General features: G+C 39.9%; 1 pseudogene; it reads left to right on the forward strand.

The window, feature by feature from the left end:
- Positions 1–352: 352 nt before the first annotated feature.
- LOC149250529 (heat shock cognate 70 kDa protein pseudogene) overlaps positions 353–16274 on the forward strand; it is an 80916-nt pseudogene continuing 64994 nt past the window's right edge.

Consider the following 16274-nt stretch of genomic DNA (forward strand, 5'->3'; position numbering starts at 1 on the left):
ACACAGCAGATCAATCATGCACATAAAGACACAAGAATTTAACGTGGTTCACCCAACCAATCTGGGCTACGTCCACACAACATAGGCATCAGCAATCTTATTAATCAAACAGGAGATTACATAATGAAATCCTCACAAAACTCTCACCCTCATAGAAAACAATCCGAATGGTTGCCTGTTATATAGCAAAAAGAATCTAACAACCTCATTAACTCACTCACATCAAATATAGGAGGCATTAATCATCTCCCAACAACCTGGAGCTAATCTAGGAACTGAATTTCTATTGTTGTCACCTACAGAGATTTTTGCCTATTTTACTCCAAACAGAAAATCTCAACAAGCAGGCACGATGCCCAGGCAAAGGGCTCGTTCAAGCCGTGGGGCTAGGGGTCGTGGCTCTATCAGCAACTGGTGGGCAAATGGTCAAGCCCAAGCTGCCTCCATGAATAGTTATCTCGAATACACTCCATTGGTGGTCCAACACAAGAATTTGGACATGGAACAAGAATTAGTGGATGACAGAAATGAACTGTCAAATTCTGAAAGTTACGGAGAAGGTGGGAAACTGGATTTCGAACCTGGGTACTCCAAGGGCATGCTGCAATCAATACTTACACATGATGGATCTGTATTGACATGTCAAAAATGTGTGGGGTAAATTCTTATTTGACCCCAACGGAAGCAAAGACGAACTCCTCCTTTGGATGGAAGAGCTCCATTTGTTTTATCAAATTATGGATGGCAGAATGCAAAGAATGGAATCTGATCTACTACGAGATAGAGACATGCAACTTTATGGTCCACCTGTGCACCTCGCACCAGCTGCTTAATCTCATGACTTTTCTTCGAGAAATTGTGATTGGCAGTAAGCTTGTTAGTTTACTTGGTTTCTAGTAGATGTTTGTTGCTTTCATGTTTATATGGTTATCATAGCTATCACAACCAAGTTGTGTAACTCATGTCATGATGAACTTGGCCTTCAACGAACTCAATAAGCTCATTTTGGAATATTTTGAAACTAAGCTTTATCAATGTTCTCGGTGTAGCTCTTATTTGGGCAGACCAAAACTAATCTTCAACATATACTATGTATATGTCAATATGACATAGTTTTAAAAATAATAATATATATATATATATATATATATAAAGTAACATCTAGCAATTTGGTTTCATAATTTGTAAAATGAGTAGTATATATGCAATCAAAAAACCAGTTTAAACAATACAAATCAAGATTTGGCTACAATTTTTTCCACCAGATTCCGGCCAAAAATCTATCAAAAACTCTAAAAAATTGTACTTAAAAACCACTTCGTACCAAAAACCCATCATAAACTCCAAAAAAATACACTTAAAAACTATTTTTTTTAAAACTCATTTATTCACAATGTGATTTTGCCCGTACATAATTAAAATTATAAAACTAGTAATCACATCACTGCAAATTAATAGATCCCTTTATTTTAAAACACCACTATACATTCATAGATTCCCTAATTTTAAAACATCACTGTAAATTTATATCATATGCTTTACGGATTCCTTTATTTTAAAATATCATTACAAATATGATGAACGAAATCAAAATTTATAATCCCCATATGGGGTGCCATCCACACTACCCTGGATTCAATACAACGCGGCTGCAATCCTCTCATAACTCGTATTAAGTTGTCTAAACATATGGTTAAGCTCCTCTATCGGTGACTCTTTCTTGCTCCAAATCTCCCCCACCTAGACACACGATCTTTTGGCCCCTTCTTACTCTCCCATTGCGGTCATGCTCTCTAAACTCTCAGGTTTTCGCTTTCACTCCCACTTTCATAGTTTTCATAGCCATAAATTCTATTTTCTGTAATCTCAAATACTGCTCACAGCTTCTCTGCCTACCCTCATGCTCTCCGTTCTCACAGCCCCTGGTTCAAATTTATCAGGTGCTTCGAGAAAATACCCTGAGACAGAGCAGATCGACACAGCAAAGGCAGCTATTGGATCAAAAATAAACTTAGTAAAGGAGGCGGCCAGAGTAGAAAGGGATTCTTATAGGATGAGAGATGATAAATAATGTAAACCAATCGATCCCAAACACAGAAACAAGCAGAGAAGCGTAATGCAAGATACATTCAGGCCACTGATGTACAATGGCAAATAAAATCAAGCAAAGAAGGTCAGTGATATATTCTAGGAAATAAAAACAATGGTGGGAAATGATTCTGTTGCTGTGGGCTTCATTTGGAGGGCTTCATTTGGAATGTTGTATAGTGTCGCTGAGGTGTCTAACATTTAAGGTGAACACTTACTCATTTTTAAAGACAGTTTTTAGGATAGAAAGTTATATTGTGGATACTAAGAGTGTTACTATTAAATAGATGAAGAATCGAACTACTAAGAGATGTACATGTCAAAGGATAATTTTAATAATAAATATTAATTAAAGGGAAGAAGAGGTCAAATTTGAATAAATAAGAAAAAAATTATTAAAATTAATGGATTTTTTTTAAATGAAACGGTTACGCATTTCATTAAAACATTCTAATTTGAAATCCAAAACCTTGTACATCATATACCAAAAATTCATCTGCAACATTCCAAAATTGCCTTAAAATATTGTCAATATTGCCTCTAAGCTATTAGTATATATTCTAAACATATTTTCTCCATAGATTCGCCAGAATACACCTAAAAACATTGCTTATTTACATAACATGACAAACAGATATAATTATTGAACAAGACACTATATATCCTCCATATTCTGGTTGACCTCGGTATTTGGTTCTTCAAACTCAATATGTGGGAAGGTGGCTTCTTCTTCATCATCAGGGGAAAAATATCCCTCTTTAATTTGCTCAGAGGTGCCATGCAACTCCATGTTGTCTTCATTTCCTTCATCACAAACCCCACCTGCTTCAGCGCCTGATTCGCAACCCGGAAGTTCAGCATTTCATGAGTTGCAAACGATCTAGCTTGACATCTAGGAGGTGGATTCTCTGGATAGGAGCTCACATTGGACTTGAAACTCCATCATTATCATCTCAGCGTGCTGAGAATAGACTCACTGAAAAATTAAGGCGCCTACTAGTGAAATATTCATATTACAAAACTCATCCTCCGCACGGTCGTTATCATTCTCCATACTCACTAATTTGAACGAGACCTAGTTGCGAATTTGACAATGAGTATCTCTGAGACCGAAATCTACACATACACAAAAACACTAGTATTCAATATATAATCATAAGCAATCCTACTGAGAATTGGGAATTGCGCAAGGAAATATGGAATTCCCCTATTACTTAGGAGCTCAATTTCTCCTGAATTGCGCAAGGAAATAGGAGGAAGTTGGAGGCTTGAATTGGTTGTGTTGGCCAGAGTAGGACAGTCAGCAGAAGAACAGGTTTACCGTGCAGGGTGTGCTTCAGAGTTGAAGCAAGACATTGTAATAGTTTCTCATCCTCATCTGATTAATGAAAAGCAGCGAAGTGTTTTTTCCGAGTTAGGTTCCCCTTTTTTCCGGGAGAAAAAAACATCAAAATAAAAAATAAAAAATTCATTAAGAATGATATGTTTTACAAGAGCATAAGTCAAGAGAAATTGTACTTGACAGCTACTACACCAACTTCATTTCTAAGATAAACTGAAATGTCCCTTAAAAAAGTGTGGGAAAAACCACATCAACTAACTCTTTGTAGCGAAAATGGAATTCAACAATTGACCCACTATTCAACCATTATTCAACCAATCTACAGCCTTGAAATAGAAGGAACAAAATGTGGCAAAAACCAGAATCATGACACTAACCGACGAAAAACAAAATAAGATCCAAGCTTAAGATAAACCAAAATGTTAGAAGATCTCAAAGGAGCCCTAACTATAAAGAGTTCCATCTGCAACAATTTCAAAAAATGCATGAGTCCAGACTGGAGGGAAAGAGCCCGCTTGGAAAGGGCATCACCTTCTGAGTTTTGTTCTCTAAAAATGTGTTGAAATGAGATCTCAAAAAAGAGGGACTTCAGGTTAAGAATATGTTGCATCTAGTTATGAAGCGACGGAACCTATAAATCAAATCTGGTTTGGATCCATCGAATGGATCTTGTGGTTCCCCTATAAATCATTGTGTTCTTGTGGTTTTGATGGTTTCACGTCATTACATGTGTTTCTAAATTGTGATTTCCATTCCGCATAATAGTAGAGGAAATTTGTAATCTCTTGTTTTCAGTTCGAATTCATCAATAGTATCAAATTTTTATTACTTTATACATTATATCAAAGCTTGAAATCACAATAGAAACCAATCAGTATATCTTCTCCTTCAAAAATTTCGATTTGCAGATTCAGTGAAGCAGGTTTTCTTCCGTTCGGGAAAATGTCTTTCAATGGATTGAGATTGGAGTATGCCCTAGAGGGAACCTCGAGTTTCATAGCTTGGAAGGACAGGATGGAAGTTGTACTCAATGATAATGGAGCGTTGGAATATACCAAAACTAACATTCCAAAACCAGTAGTATCAGATGCACAGCAATTAGCCTAGTGCAAGAAGGATACCTCAAAAGCCAGGAGGATCATCCTGGAGGGTGTGAAAGATAACATAGTCTCGAATTTACATGGCAAAGAAACTCCATTTGCTATGTGGAAGACCCTCATTGATTTATTTCGAAAATGGCAGTGATGCCAAGAAATTGGCATAGAGGGACGAGCTCAGAACATCTACATGCAGGAAAATGAAACCATTCCACACTACCTCTCCAAATTCACTCAGTTTCGAGATGAACTTGGAGGAGTAACAGAAAATGTGTCATCCTCTAAGCTAGTGAACCTAGCTCTCCTTAACCTTCCAAAATCCTGGCATAGCTACCAGGATTCTGTAAATGGAAGGTACAAATTACCAAATTGGGAGAGACTTTGGTTTGATTTGGTGCAGGAAGAAATTCGAAGGAACACTAGAGATGGAATAACATCCCAAGCTGAGGAGGTAGAATTTTTTTCCTTGGAAGGTAAGGGAAAGAAGGCCAAGGGAAAGAAGGCCCAAGGAAATCCAGAGTATAGCGAGAACAGTGGCAAGAAGAAGGACCTAAGCAAGATAAAAAAAAAATCACAACCACGAATATGGGCACTAGCAATGAAGTATACGCATAAGAAAGCTAACAAGAAGCCTTCAGGTGGAGTAGGAGGTGAAGCACTTGCCTCACAATTTGAATTCAACTTCACCCTAATTACATGCATGGACAACACTGTAATGGGGAGTGTGTGGGATCAAGATTCAGGTGCCTCGTTCCATATGACAGGATGCAAAGAATTCTTCATTAGTCTAGAGGAGAAGGATCTCCAGATGCACGTAGAACTTGGGGATGATAGGAGGTACAGTACCAAAGGAATTGGAATTGTTACCTTTAAGAGGGATTCAAGCTCCCATCTTCATCTGAAATATGTAATGTATGTAGATGGGATGAAGAAAAAAATTATATTTGTAGTTGTATTGGAGGATAGATGCTATGATGTTTTAAATAAGGGAAAATCCTTTCTAAGACATGTAGCTACTAGGCAAGTGAAACAGATTGGAGTTAGAGTGAAAAATATTTACAAACTTGAGGTGGAAGCTTGCACTGCACTAAGTAGCAAGGCAGAAAATGTTCAAAGTCAAGATGTTGGAGAACTCTAGCACGAGCGCAAGGGACACTTACACCGTGGGGCCTTAAAAATCATGCAGCAGATTGCCACCGATCTTCTGAAATGCACTCTTGACCAGCATGATGTCTACAAGGGTTGCACATTGGGAAAATATGTCAAATCCACTTTTCAAGACCGATATAGTAGAACAGGAACAATCTTGGAGTGAGTCCACTCTAATGTATGTGGACCTTTTTCTACAACCTCTACAAACAATGTAAACTATCAAACATGAACTGTACTGAGTACCGATTCTTTTGAGGTAGAAAAAAATCATCCGATTTTGAAAAGTGTTGATTCAAAATACACCCTTTTTTTCTAAGCATATTTTTGACAATTTAAATTTTCTTATGTATCAAGTATGAACATTATTTTTGAAATATTAGTGATTTTCATGTTGATTTTAAAAAGTGTCGATGCAGCATCAACCCATTTTTTTAGAAGACTTACTTTTGACACTTTAAATTTTCTAATGTATTAAGTGTGGATAATTATTTTTTAAATTTAAAAATTTTTGAAATAGTCGTCATCTTTTTCTTCTTCTGCTTCTTCTTCTTCTTCCCTAAGATATTTATTTTTAAGTGTTTTTCGGGTTTGTGTTTTTTTTTCTTTTCATTTTTTTTTGTAGTGAAATCTTTGTTTTTTTGCATAATATATTTTAAAGTTATGATTTTCTATATATTTATCTATTGTTAATTAATATTTCAATGCAGATCAAATAATTGTCACTAAAAAAACAACATTTTTTAACATTTGACATAAAAATACACATTTTGAATAGATATAACAAAAAAAATACACATTTTGAGACATTTTTGCTAAAAATGATATGTAAAATAAACTATTTTTATGGGAAAAGTTTAACAAAAAAAGGTTTAAAAAATAGTTTTTTTTTTTATGAATTTTATGTCAAAAAATAATAATAATCACAATTTTTTTCAAAAATAATGATTCACATAAAAATTAAAGTGAAAATCACATAATAAAAATATTAAACATATAACAACAATAATTGAATACCTATTCTTCTTATAAAATCTCAAAGTCAAAACATTACAAATATAACTATTGAATAGTTCCAAAAAATGAGCTTGATTTGCAAGCATATCTTAAATTTAATCAATAATATCATATAATCCATGTTCATCATCTTCTAGAATTTCATTATTGTCTTCTTCCATAATATTTTGTGCTTCAGTTTAGTCATTTTCCTCTTCTAATGGATCTTTGATGGACTCTGCAAATATTTTGATAGATCTTTGATGCTTGCAATTCTTGCTCGCTCGTGCACAAGCCCGCAATGCAGGGGCCCTGCATGCCCAGGGTCACTGGCCTAAGCGAGGGCACCTCGCCCATCGTCGACTAGGCCTACGGCCCAGGGGCCCTAGGCTATTCCCAGAATCGTCCCTACGCGATTCTCAGAATCGACCCTAGGTGATTCCTAAAATCGGCCCTCGACAATTCCTGGAATTGGCCCTAGGATATTCTCGAGATCGACCCTGAGTGATTCCCATAATCAACCCTAGGCGCCCAAGGGAGACCCTAAAATCGACCCTGGCCCTGGGCACTCATAGGCGATTCTTGGAATCAACCCCAAGTTTATTCTCAGAATCGACCCCGCGTTGATTCTCGGAATCGACCCCGGGCAATTCCCAGAATCAACCCTAGCCCTGGGCGCCCAGGGGCGATTCCCAGAATCGACCCCTTCGGCGCTTCCCAGAATCAAACTTGGGAGATTCATGGAATCAACCCTCGCCCTGGGCTCGCAATCGACCCTAGGCGATATCTTGGGCGCTTCCTGGAATCGACCCTAGGTTATTCCTATAATCAACCCTGGGCGTTTCTTGGAATTGAACCTGGGTGATTCCTAGAATTGACCCTAGCCCTAAGCGCCTAAGGGAAATACCTGGAATCGACCCTAGGCAATACCCAGAATTGACCTCGATGATTCTCGGAATCGATACCCTGGGCATACCTGGAATCGACCTTGGGCGATACCATGGGTGATTCTCGAAATCAACCCTAGGAAATACCCTGGGTGCCTATGGGTTAATCCAAGAATCAACATTGGGTGATACCTACAATCGACCCTGGGTGATTCCCCAAATCGACCTTAGGCAATTCCCAGAATCGACCTTAGGCGATTCCCAGAATCGACCCTGGGCAATACCCGGAACTGACCCTAGGTGATTCCTAGAATCGACCCTGGGCGATTCATGGAATCAACCTTCGGCTACTCCTGGAATCGATACCCTGGGCAATACTCGAAATCGATACCCTGCGCGATACCCGGAATTAACCAAGGGTGATTCCTGAAATTGACCCTGGCCTTAGGAAATTCCCAAAATATACCCTCGACCCTAGCGATTCCCAGAATCTACCTTGGGCGATTCCCAGAATCGACCATAGGATATTCCCGAAATCAACCCTGGACCTAGGCCTAGAATCGACCCTCGGTACTTCTCGGAATTGACCTTGGGTGATTCTCGGAATCGACCCTAGGCGATTCCCGGAATCTACCTTGGGCAATCCATGGAATCGACCCTAGCGATTCACGAAATCGACCATGGCCCTGGGCACCCAAGGGCGATTCCTGAAATTGACCCAGGCAATACCCGGAATCGACCCTCGATGATTCCCTGAATCGACCCTAGGAAATTCTCGAAATCGACCCAGGGCCATTCCCGGAATCAATACCCTGAATCAACCTTGGGCAATTCCCAAAATTGACCCTGGGTGATTCCCATAATCAACCCTTAGCGATACCCTGGGCATTTGGGAGCGATTCCCAAAATCGAACTTGGGTGATACCAAGAATTGACCCTAGGTGATCCTGGGCAATTCCTGGAATTGACCCTGAGCGATTCCCAAATCGACCCTGGGCGATTCCCAATATTGACCCTAGGTGATTCCCGGAAATCGATACCCTAGGTGATACCTAAAATCAACCCTGGGCAATACCCTGACCAATTCTCGGAATCGACTCTAGGAAATATCCTAGGCGCCCATGGGCGATTCTAGGAATTGACCCTAACCGATTCTCATAATCGACACTTGGCGATTCCTGGAATCAACCCTATCCCTGGATGCCTAGGGGCCTTGGGCTCCCAGGGTCGATTCTGGGAATCAACACTGCGCGCCACAGGCCTGGGCAGGGACGCCTCACACTCCCCCGCCCAGGCTCATGGCCCAAGGGCCCTAGGCGCCTAGGTGCAATTCCTGGAATTGACCCTCGGCGCATAGGGGCCCTTAGTTGTGGGCCTGGGCACGGCAGGCGAGCAGAGACTTTGGGTGCTCAAGGTCGATTCTAGGAATCACCCCTGGGCACTTAGGGTCGATTCCTAGAATCAACACTAGGTGCCTAGGGCCCTTGGGCCGCAGGCATGGGCAGGGGTGCCTCGCCCGCCCGTACCCCCGCTCAATGGTGTTGTTGAGGAAGAAATTTAAATAGAGCAGCCAAAGTTATTTAAGACTTATCATAGGGAGACACATGTGTGTAGACTCAAGAGAGCCCTGTATGGTCTCAAGTAGATGCCCTGAGCATGGTACACTCAAATTGACACATATCTCAGTGGATCAAGCTTCACAAAGAGTGAAGCAGATGCCAATCTCTATCACATTGTGGTAGATGGAAAGTTCCTTATCTTGGTATTGTATGTTGATGACTTGATGCTTACAGGGGATGAGCAGTTAATCCACTCTTGCAAGGAGGACCTTACAACAGAAATCAAGATGAAATACATGGGCTTGATGCATTACTTCCTTGGGCTCGAAGTATGGAAAGGTGATGGTGAGTTGTTTGTGAGTCAGGGGAAGTATTCCTCTGAAATAATTCAGATATTTTAAATGGAGAACTACAATCCTATGGACACTCCTCTAGCTATAAATTGGAGGAAGGAGGATGCCTCTTCAGGAGAGGCAGTACCTGCTACCATCTACAGGAAGCTTGTGGATCCTTGATGTATATGATGAAAACAAGACCCGACATATACTATGTGGTTAATTAGTTAAGTCAAACCATGTTGAAGCCTACCAAAATGTACTGGAAGGCAGCAAAGCATGTGTTAAGATACCTCATAGGAACAACTGAGAATGGGTTATGGTACAGGAGGACAAAGGGAATGAAGCTCCAAGGATTCATAGATGCATATTGGGCAGGGAGTCCATCATACAAGAAAAGTACTTCAAGTGATATCTTCAGTGTTGGGTCTACAGTTATTTCCTGGTATAGCAAGAAACAAAGGTCTGTGGCACTCAGCTCAACAGAGGATAAATACATGGTTGCAATTCAAGCAGCATCTGAGGCCATATGGATGAGTAAAATAATTGTGGTTATTATCAGTGAGGAGATGGATCCCATAGTGATTTATTGTGATAATCAAAGTTGTATTAAACTCTATGAGAATCTAGTATTTCATTACATGTCCAAGCACATTGATATCAAGTACCATCACTTGCATGATTGTGTGCAAAGGAGAATCATGATGCTATAGTACATTCCAACCGAGGAGAAGGATGCATATATCTTGACAAATTCATTGTCTAGAGGAAAATTCAAATTCCATGGGTGAATGATAGGGGTGGTGAAAAATCCCTTTCTTGCTAAGAGGGAGTGTTAGAAATTGTAGCAAGAAAGTCCCAATTTGACTTGTGCCTTAGCGAAATTGAGTAATTCAATTTTCCACGTCAACAGGATGACTTGGATGGAAGTTAACTTGTGTTACATGGATTTGTCTCCTTGTTAGATCAGCTAAGTCAAGTTTGTAGGCTTGGAGTAGAGTTGTGCATGTAGTGATTGCTAATTAAAAATCTATTGAGAAATGGCAACAAGAAATTCCAACTTAATTTGACCTTGAATTAAACTAAGAATTAAAATTGAATTATATTCTCATAGCAACTTGTAAATAGTTAATTAAGTTTAATTATCTTAATTAGCTTAGGAATTTTGAGTTGGAAGTCTTTATGTAGTCATGTATATGTTCTATCTAAATTTTAGGGGTCCAGTATGAGTTTAAATTGAGTTGGAAATTAGATCACTTCGTTTACTGAGTTATGTTCAGTTAAATTAGTTCCAAACTGTTTGAGGAACTAATAGAGATTTAACAGACAGTTGGTGCACTAGTGCATCCACAAGTGTCACTCTAGTTAACTAAAGATTCCCTCATTAGAAACTCATGCATGTCGATTCTGAGAAAGACCCAGTTAAGACTATAGTGCAGGGACAGTGTAATATTAGTTGTATTATTTACTAGAGTGTAAATATCATGCATGCATCAGAGATTAATCCTATGTTTGGATTGTGTAGTTTTGGAAGCATGAATTCCCTTTCAATACGGGGTATTCATCCTATGAATTGTGAAAGAGATTAGGGGCTTGGAGAGCTGCAAAATTGGTTAAGTGTTGGCCAAGAGCTAGCTTGTGAGCTGAGAGAGTTGAGCATACTTGTGTGGAATTGTTCTAGTGAGAACAAGCTTTGTATATTCACTCATATTTATAATATATGAAATACAGATAGCGGGGTTTTGAGTAGTGGCTTTCCCCATATACATCTTGTGTTATGTGCCAAATATTTATCTTCTTCTTGTTCATATTGTTTTCATCGATCTATTGGATTTCGTTGGTTGCAAGTAGAAGTAGATTCTTGTCCTGTGCTTTAGTACAATGCATGAGCGTATGAATCTATAGGATTTTCTACATGGTATCGGAGCTGAGAACAGTATACTAGAGGATATTTCTAAGTTTTGAGTTTTGGGTTACAAGTGAAATTCGAATTTGCTATACATACTTCAAGATCGGCAGATGGCTTTCTACGGTTTGTGGCTTGAGTATGTCTTGGAAGGCAAGTCGAATTTTATAGCCTAGAGGGATAGAATGGAGGTTGTGCTAGAGGATAATGGCTTGAAGGAATTCGTTGATCAAGAAATTCCTAAGCTAGCAGCATCAAATGCACAGAATTTGGTCGAATGGAAGGTGTGGCGAAGGCGAGGCGGATAATCCTTGAGGGCGTTTGAGACCACATTGTCTCAAGTCTCCATGTAAATGAAACTTCGTATGCTATGTTGAAAGCATTGAGGGAATTGTATCAGAACAGCAGTGACCAAAGGAAATTGGCACTGAAGGACAAACTTTGAAAAATGAAAATGGAGAAATGCGTGACTATTCCAAAATATTTGACCAAGTTGACTCAATGTCATGATGGACTTGGAAGTGTTGGAATCAATGTTGTCGAGGATGATAGTGTTGAAAAGTGTGCAACAAGAAATGCTAAATTTAGGAAGTGCTAAAAATAGAACTGCTAAAAATAGCACTTCTAAAAATAGCAGTTTGGCCAATGAGCATTTTGGCCATCTTGGGTGAGAGGTGAAACTACTAAAAATAACATTTCTGGGTCCCTTCCTATTTATAGCAGTCCCTGGTCTATCTATAGGAAGTAAATTCGAATTTGGTCTTACCAGCAGTTTGGAATATTAATTAATTAATTCTCCATGAGTTAATTAGTTAAGGAAAAGCAAACTTGAAGTCTTTGTGAGAACATGCAATTATTTCTCCACTGATTGGGGAATGTGTCCTTGATTTTCTCCACTGATTGAGGAATTAAGGATGAGTTCTATATTGAGAGGATCAGTTGACTTAGTTTAACTTAGTCAAGTTCAGTTAGATTAATTTAACAAGTTGTTAAATTAATGAGATATAGTTTGTTGATGCTTGCATGCATGTGACAACTATTATTTTCAAATAACTGTGTATTCACTCATGGATAATTGATGCATGTCAGTTCTGTCAGAGACCCAGTTGAGATCAGATGTGGGACAGTGTACTATCAGTTGGATGAATATTTTTCCTATAAAGGAAGCTCATCCATGATGAGGATTTATCTCCTTCAAGTTTGTGTAGTTATTTCAGAGGTGATTGTTGTGTGTGAGGTGAGAATCACATGGGTTGCAGCTGGAGGACCCAGGAAAAACTGTGCATAGAAATAGGAGGGCAGAGGAGAAGGTTTCTGAGAAACCTTTGACTGTCTATGAGCAGCAGAGGGATTGTACTGAGAGCTGGATAGCTTCCAAGCTAAGGCTTTGTGTAATCCGGACATATTTCAACTTGTATGCTAATACAGAGATGGGGTTTTAGGCTGGTGATTTCCCCTGGTTATATCTTCTGTGTTATGTGTGTTTGATTTCTCCATATTAGTTATATGTGTTCTTATTCATCTTGCCCAATTCGATTGAGCTTCCGCTAAATTGTTTGTAGAAATAGATCAAGTGTTTTTCTTTAGTACATTGCATTACCATGTGATCTACAGGTGGGAAATTTGTACATGGTATCAAAGCTAGCTGATTTGTAGAAAAATTTCTACATGGTATCAGAGCTAGCTAATTTGTGGAAAAAATCTACAAAATTCTACAAATAAGGTGAGTCTTTCTCTTCTAGGACTCCCAAAGAGTTGGCATATTTATCAAGGTTCTGTCAATGGTCAGGAGAAGCTGTCAGATTGGGAACGACTGTGGTCAGATTTGATGCAGGAGGAGATCAGGAGAAACACCAGGGATGGCTCTTCATCAAATACTGATGATGAAGAGAATTGTGCCTTAGCGATTAAGGTGAAGAAGGGGAAAGGGAAAGCTTCCCATTCCAAATCGGATTCTTATCATGGAGGTAAGAAGAAATACATGATGAAAGTTAAGTGATTTCATTGTCATGAGCTAGGCCATTTTGCTACAAATTGTCCACTCAAGAAGTCCAAGAAGAAGTCCTTAGGAGGAGCGGTGGGTGAGGCTTTGGCCTCTCAATTAGAATTGGACTTTTCCCTCATTTCATGCATGGTGTCATCAATGATGGGAAGTGTATGGTACTTAGACAGTGGATCTTCATTCCACATGACTGGCGACAAAGAGTTATTCAGTGACCTGGAGGAGAAAGATCTCTAGATGCATATTGAGATGGGTGATGACGGGAAGTATAGTGTTACTGGATTGGGCACGATTAATTTTCAAAGGGAGCATGGGGCTCCACTCACCTTGAAGAATGTTATGTATGTGCCCGGGCTAAAGAAGAACTTGGTATCCGTTGCCATGCTTGAGGATAGAGGATGTGATGTGATCTTCTCGAAAGGAAATGTGTTCCTTCGACACATAGCCACAGGTCAAGTAAAGAAGATAGGGATTCGAGTGAAGAATCTCTATAAGCTAGAGGTAGAGGAGTGTGTTGATTTGAGAAAAAAAGCAGAAAGGGTGCAAATCTGAGACGTTGGCGAGTTGTGGCACAGGCGATTGGGCCACTTGAATCATGGGGCTTTGAAGATATTGCAGCAGATCTCTACTGGTCTTCCCAAAGGTATGCTTCAGTAAGTTGATACATGCAAGGGGTGTACTTTGGGAAAATACCCCAAGTCTTCCTTTCACAACAGAGACAGACAAGCAGAGGCTATTCTAGAGCGAGTCCATTTAGATGTGTGTGGACCATTCTCGACAGAATCCATGGAAAAACATAGGTATTATGTTATATTTGTTGATGACTATTCCCGTAAATGATGGATATTTTTCATGCAGAAAAAGGATCAAACTTTCACAAAGTTTTGTGAGTTTAAACCATTGGTGGAGAAAGATTCGGGCGAGAAGCTTAAATCTCTATGGAGTGATAACGGTGATGGGTATTTCCCAAATGAGTTTAAGAACTTCTATGCAATAGAAGGGATTAAACGGGATTTGGCGGCACCCCATAACCCTCAGCAGAATGGGGTGGCTAAGAAGAAGAATAGAAGCATAGTAGGGGTAGCGAGGGCGATGTTGCATGATCAGGGCCTACCACTACACTTGTATGTTGAGGCATGAAACACAATGGTTTACGTTCAAAACCGTAGCCCACATCGGATACTTGATATGAAGACACAAGAGGAGGCTTATTCCGATGAGAGGCCAGATGTTGGTCACTTCATGATTTTTGGGTCATCAGTATATTTCCATGTGACTAAAGATGCACGGAAGAAGCTTGAGTTGATAGAAGAGTTGGGAATGTTTATGTGGTACACTCATACACCTCACAACTATCAGGTGTACTTGTCAACCAGCAGGATGACAGTGGTTCACAGGGATGTTAGATTTGATGAGGAGAAGTCCATGTGAGTTTCCCTTGAGAGGGAGCTTGAGCTACATGTAGATGAGGAGCTTTTATCTGTGTTGATGGTGCTAGACCCGCCAACATGTCAAGGGAATCTCCTCGGTAAGAATTCCCAATTATACCTCAGACCATTTGGTGTAGGAGTCCCAGCAATGGGTCGTAAGGTAATGCCTTGACCACGATGTCGCACAGAGGCAAGTAAGATAACTCTATCAATAGCAAGGGTGTGACTAATGCAGTGAGTCAAGGAATGAGTATGAGAGGTTCCAACACTTCAAAGGGAGAGGAAGGTGAAGGTGAGTTCCAGGTTGAAAGGGATCAGTCCCAACTCGGCTAGGAACACACAACACAAAGGACATGCACAGCTTCTGGCAGAGCAGTCGACACGGATGCGGCAGTCACAACATACAAGGTAAGATAACACGAACAGCACTCACGGATCAGTCTGAGATGAGTGTGATGGTTGATATAACAAGGTTCATGAGAAAGGTTTGTCTGGTGTCCAGCAGAGCAGTCGACATGGATGGTGATAGAATTAACAACATAAGCAACACATTAACAACAAGATTCATATAATTCCATAGAAATCAATTCATATACAAGTACGTAAGTTAAACAACATATATCATTAAGGCAACCGGAACAGTCCAAGTACAATAACAACATCTGCATGAAAATGTGTTGGCTCTTATTATTAAAGAAGTGTAAGTCACAATCATACAATACACCATGTAAACCTGCTAGCCCCATCAATGGAATGTTACAGCTCCATCCGCCTGCTCCTCCAAAGAGATGTACTAGCTCTGTTCAGTGGAGAAGCCAAGGCGGGTTACAATATTGTCCAAGCCTTCTTCAAGACAGTCTTAGTAGAAGCTTGGCTGACCAAAATCCTATACAATGAGTTATGAGGGACTATTTATAGCAAAGGGTGGGGTGACCCTTGACATTCCCCTTTGTGACCGTTCAACTACCCTCATGACTCTTCACCTACTCTATGACTGTTACATTCACTCTTGAGACTTGACTTACACTTGACATGACTCAACATTACAATGCACATGTACCAATGTGAACAATGGCTTGAAAAAGCCAAAATATACACCACTCTGACTTAGACAACTATAGAAGTCCAACTGCTCGACATCCTCATGCTGATCAACAGTAACATATTGGTGCCAAGATTGGTAGTCTCTGATAGTGTCTGTGTGTTCCGCTGTGACATCCGTCTGGAACCTAAACCTTGCCTCCATGGCATCCGAGTACACTACTTGGGCTCCTCTGTCCAACTCATCTAAAAGCATGCGCATCATTATCCTCAATGTGGCCGAACCAGCAACATACTTGCGCATGATGTTTGCACTGATAGGCAAGTTTGGACTAGTGGCGATGCACATCAACTCATCAAAGTACAAGTCAAGCTCCTATTGGACCTGCTTCTTGGTCTTCGCTTGGGTGAGAGTCCCAAGTGATGGAATCGCATATGTGTG

This window comes from Pinus tabuliformis, chromosome 7 (assembly GCF_031772625.1).
Source record: "Pinus tabuliformis cultivar Carrire ecotype Pingquan chromosome 7, CPIR1, whole genome shotgun sequence".
Taxonomy (NCBI): Eukaryota; Viridiplantae; Streptophyta; class Pinopsida; order Pinales; family Pinaceae; genus Pinus; species Pinus tabuliformis.